Below are 6,000 nucleotides of genomic sequence, written 5' to 3'. Positions count from 1 at the left end.
AGACACTGGTACCTTCTTCAGTGGGGCAGGAAGATGAGTGCTGAGCTCTTGTACCCATCCAGAAGCACCAGTTGGGAATGGGCGCAGATGGTGGGAACAATTATTTGGATGTCCTCCTGGATACAGAACAGGGCAATGGAGACACTTAGACCATCACTGTAGAGTTGAGCAAGTTGTAGACTGTTTCAGGAGAGGTTTCTCCCCTAGCCCTTACTTTCCCTTGTTTGTTTTTATATTGGTGCGGAATTGAACCTAGGGGAACTCTATCGTTGAGCTACATCCCCAGATCTTTTAAAATTTTATTTTGAGGCAGGGTCTGCCTAAATTGCTGAGGTTAGCCTTGTACTTGTGATCCTCCCACTACAGCCTCCTGAGTTGCTGGGATTACAGGCATGCCTCACCACACCCAGTGCCTCACTGATTCTCTTCTAAATTCATTCACTATCATGTTTCCTTCCTGCTATTCCATCTGATCATAATGTCAACTACGGTCATACCATTTAACTAGAATCCTCTACCATCACATCCACAAGCAGTGATTTATTCCCCTATTCTCCCAACACTAGTTCAGTGTCCGAGTTCTGAGGTTCTCAAGTACAAGCATGTGGTGCTTGTCCCCATAGCCTTGGTGGGAAGGCAGAGAGGAAGATCCATCTAAAGGGAAGAACATGCTGTGGCCAAGGTGCAGACTGGGTGCCCTGGAAGACAGGAGGCACTGGTGTTCACAGGGTACTTGAGTTGCCAGATTGCTAAGAGTTCTTCAAGTAGATTGGGGAGGTAACCACTGTAAAGGCATAAAAACAGCTGAGACTGCAGACCACACACAGCAGGCAATAGCTTGTCCTGTGTATCATGGGGAAGGATGCATAGAAGACTTCAAGTTGGAGAGGAGTTCAGGTACGTTGGCACATACCTGTAATCCCAGTGGCTCGGGAAACTGAGGCAGGAGGATGGCAAGTTTAAAACCAGTCTTAGTGAGACCTTGTCTCAACATAAAAAAAAAATTTAAAAAGGGCTGGGGATGTGGCTTAGTGGTTAAGCACCTCTCAGTTCTATCCCTGGTACTAAAAACAAAAAGATGAACCTTAAGGACATCATGATAAGCGAAATTAGGCAGACAGGGCTGGTGGATGTGACTCAGTGGTACAGTGTATGCCTGGCATGCAAGAAGCCCTGGATTTGACCCCTAGCACCTCAAATAAATAAAGACATACAACAGTGCTTCCTGCTTTATATATACACCTGTGAGAAATAAGCAAAAAATATCTAAAAACAATGGCAGACTCGGGGCTGGGGTTGTGGCTCAGTGGTACAGTGCTTGCCTAGCATGTTCAAGGCCCTGGATTCAATCCTCAGCACCAAATAAAAATAAATAAATAAAATAAAGGTATTGTGTCCAACTACAACTAAAAATTAAATATTAAAAAAATGGCAGACATAAAGAGACAAATACCGTATGATTCCACTTATACACCATATCTAGAGTGAAAGATTCATAGAAAGCAGAGTGGTAGTTGTCAGGGCCTGGGGGTAAGGGGGAGGTGGTAATTATTTAATGGGTATAGAATTTTCATTTTGCAAATTTTTTGCAAGTTTTTTTTTCCTGGAATTTGTGCAAAATGAAAATGGGTTGTAGAGGTTGGTTGTGCACCAGTGTTAATACCCTGACCCATCACTGAAATGTACAATTAAGATGGCCAATTTACCTGCTCATCACATCAAAGAAAAAGAGAAATGTTACAGAAGAGGAAAAAGGCTTTGAGCCCTCAAGATCTGTAGCTCAGCAGGAACTTGATGGGAAACCTGCTTTTTCCTACTCCTGTTACTGTGGCCTCCCAAACAGCCAACGAAGATGAAGAGTTTACTTAAACCAGAAGGTTTGAACAATTTGGCATTAGAAGATATTGACACAACAGACATCAACGTAGATGAAGGTATTCCGGATGATTGAACATAGTTTTCCATTTACTTGATTAAATGAGATCATTATTAAACATAGGTGTTGATTTTCATTCTGTCCACAGTGCTTTGAACTGTGAAAAACATTTTTGGTTTTGGTATGTAAGCACGATGAACCAACGGGAACACGATGGCCTCCTATCTTCAGAGGACTTTACGTGCAGCATTTAAGTCACTATGTTTTCCTTGTTAAGTAAAACAGACTGGGGATTTGATTTTTTTGCACACTGTCATTTGACTATATCTCATAAAGCCATCTGCGTTGTGGGGAATGACCCCCATGGTGATCGTCCCCCTCCTCCACAGGCCATCCTTGACTCTTTGGTTGAGATGCACTGGGGCATCCTCAAGCCGGGCTAGAAGCCAGGACACCTGGGTTTGAGTCACTCTGGATCTTGGGCTGGCCAAGAGACAGTGTCTGCTTGCCAAACCCAGTCAGCCCAGCCTACACCTGAGGGACCAGTAAGGGTGTGGGAGTTCCCTCCAGGGACACAGGGAGAGGCCCAGGAACAGGGAAAGCCCTACCCTGCCTGGGGTCCCCATGTTCCACCAACGCTTCCTAGCTGAGGCTTAGTGCCCGCAGGTGTCTCTGCCCCAGATGCTGCCCACACAGACTTGTGTGCAGGCCCTTGGTGCAATCGCTGTGTTCCTGGAAAGCTGTCGATGGAGTCCCATCTTCCCACTGGTTCGCATGGTCATTTCAGAGCTGCTTTCTTATTGAAGGGGGGCTCACTGTTAGCATTTCCTGGGGTCTCTGCTCCCTGCCTGTCTTCAAAGAGACAGCTATGTATGAAAAGGCTTCATAATTTGGACAAAGATGAGTGGGCTAGAGGGGGTATCTTAGGATACCCATCTGGAGGGAGGCAAAGAGGTTTCTTCACTGGGGAGCCTCCAGCGAGTGGGAAGTTATCAGTCACACCACACTGGGAATAATGGGACCTCCGGGCCTGCTTCCTTTCTCGGGCTGAGCAGAAGAGTAGAGAGAATGCAGCTTGCCTTGGGAGAGCTGAGATGGGCTCCCTGCCCACCCCAAACCCCCTGTTTCAAGCCCATAGCCCCTGACCAGATCAGATACGGCACGTTCCTGCAGCTAGCTGCCTGCTGACCGGGGCCTTGCTGACGCAGGCAGGAAAATATTAACCCAGAAGAATGAGTGCTTGCTCACGTGTGCACATGTGTGCACACGTGTGTGTGTGTGTGTGCGCGTGTGCGCGTGTGCTGTGTGTATGTGTGTGTGTCCACAGAGAAGCTTTCACATACCAAAACACAGACATACAGACATACGTATACACACAACACACACTTGTCCATTCACATAAATACATGTAGACATACAAAAAGTCACAAATCCTTTTCTCACAGGCAAATACCTTCTGTGTTCTCTCCCCAGCTGTTTCTGTGCTGACAACCTACTTTAGGCATTCTTCCCTGGTAGCTCCAGTTGATACTAGAAAGTGAAAGGCCTGAGCTCTCTCTCTGCTTTCTGACACCAAGTTAAGCAGCTTGACACGGGATTTATTTTATTGTGTTTTTGAGACAGGGTCTCACTAAGTTGCCCAGGCTGACCTTGAATGTGATCCTCCTGCTTCAGCGTCCTAAGCAGCTGGGATCACAGGCATGTGCCACCACACACAGCTTGACATGGGCTTTCGAGTGGAGCAGGGCTGGGTTTAAATTCTGGTTCCTGGACTTAAAATATTATTGCCCTTGGGCAAGTGGCCATGTCTGATCCTGTCTGCATTAGTTTCTGTTCTGTCCTGGAGGCCTATATATGACTCCGAGAAGGATCCAGCTGGCAAGGTTGGTGGAAGGGGGTTGCAGTCTGGCGATTGGTGGGTTAAAGGGTTAAAGAACCACCACCCCTCTCCAGCCTAGCATCCTTGCCCCCAGTTCCCTCTCTGGGACCCCTGGCCTCCTGGCCCAGGGACAGGCAGAGACTGGTCTGGATGTTCTAGTTTGTGGGTGATCTTGGGAAAGTTGCTACCTTGCTTTGAATTTGTTTACCTGAAAAATTATTTTGGAGGTGGAAACTTACTGGGTGAGGTTTAAGTTCTTTCATTTTTGGAGCAGTCTGAGAGTCTTCATGGCTTCAGGTGATTCCACAGACCCTAGAGACCCACCCCATCCCTTCCCCTTCTGCCAGAGCGACTCTTTAATCCATTGTTTATACCACAGGCTTATACAAAGAGTTATATGGCTCAAAAGAATATGAAAAACTACACAGTTTGGTGGAAAGAAGTTTATATGTTAATCAAATTATATGTTGGCTTAATTAAATAATTAGTTGAAACTAGAATCTTGTTGTTTTGTTTTTAGTACCAGGGATTGATCCCAGGGGTGCTCTACCATTGAGCGGCATTCTCAGTCCTTTTATTTTTTATTTTGAGACAGGGTCTTCCTAAGTTGATGAGGGTCTCTAAATCTCTGAGGCTGGCCTTGGAATCCTCTTGCCTTAGCCTTCAGAGTTGCTGGGATTACAGATGAGCACCACCATGCCTGGTGAAATATTAGGGTTTTTTTTTTAATATGTCAACACTTGGGGAGCCTTTGGGGAGGAAGTTCAGAGAAGTTTTAAGAATCTTCAGTCATTTTTATTTGTTCATCCTGATTTTTAAAAATTTCTGTTTGTATTTTCATTCCTGATTGGGTGTTAGCCAGCTGTGTCTGCCCCATGATGTTCACAACAGAGAACAGTTGAATACATTTTAAAACAGGAGACAATATTGGGGAGGAGGGGATGTGAACTAAAATCAAATTCCATGCATGTATGGATTTATTGGGATAAACCCAACTACTATATATAACTATAAAGCTCTAATAAAAAAAAAAAAAACTGGAGACAATCTAAATGCCCATCAGTAGAGGGTTTCTACATTGTGAAAGATCCATCAGGTGGAATGCTGGATAGCCACATGTATCAGGTGAAGGTGGAACTACTGGCATGGAAAGAGTCTCAACAAACCTTTGAATGAAAAAAGTACTTTAGCCAGAGCAATCAGACAAACAAAAGAAATTAAAGGGATACACACATAGGAAAAGAAGAACTCAAACTATTACTATTTCCCAATGACATGATTCTATATTTAGAAGATCCAAAAAAATTCCACCAGAAAACTTCTAGAACCAATCAATGAATTCAGCAAAGTAGCAGGATATAAAAACAATACCCATAAATCAAATGCATTCCTATACATAAGAGATGAATTCACTGAAAGAGAAAATAGGAAAACTACCCCATTCAAAATAGCTTAAAAAGTATAAGATACTTGGGAATAAATCTAACAACAACAACAAAAAAATAAGGTGAAAGACCTCTACAATGAAAACTACAGGACACTAAAGAAGGAAATTGAAGAAGACCTTAGAAGATGGAAAGATCTTCCATGCTCTTGGATAGGCAGAGTTAATATTGTCTAAATGGCCATACTACCAAAACTGTTATGCAGATTTAATGCAATTTCTATTAAAATCCCAATGGCATTCTTTTTTTTTTTTTTTCTCTGAGTACCAAGGATTGAACTCAGGAGCATTTGGCCACTAAGTCACATCCCCAGCCCTATTTTATATTTTATTTAGAGACAGGGTCTCATTGAGTTGCTCAGTGCCTCGCTTTTGCTGAGGCTGGCATTGAACTCTCTATCCTCCTGCCTCAGCCTTCTGAGCTGCTAGGATTACAGGCATGAGCCACTGTGCCTGGCCCAATAGAACTTAAAAAAGCAATCATGAAATTCATTTGGAATAATACAAAACCCAGAATAGCCAAAGCAATCCTAAGGGAAAAAAAAAAAAAAGCAAAGCAGGAGGCATCACAATACCAGACCTTAAATTATACTACAGAGCAATAGTAACAAAAACAGCATGGTATTGGCAACAAAATAGACATGTAGACCAATGGTACTGAATAGAAGACACAGAGACCAACCCACATAAATACAGTTATCTCATACTAGACAAAGGCACCAAAAATATACATTGGAGAAATGATAGCCTCTTAAACAAATGGTGCTGGGAAAACTGGAAATCCATATGTAGCAAAATGAA

Source organism: Marmota flaviventris, chromosome 13, assembly GCF_047511675.1.
Source record: "Marmota flaviventris isolate mMarFla1 chromosome 13, mMarFla1.hap1, whole genome shotgun sequence".
In the NCBI taxonomy this organism is placed as follows: domain Eukaryota; kingdom Metazoa; phylum Chordata; class Mammalia; order Rodentia; family Sciuridae; genus Marmota; species Marmota flaviventris.
Note: the sequence above shows the minus strand (reverse complement) of the source record.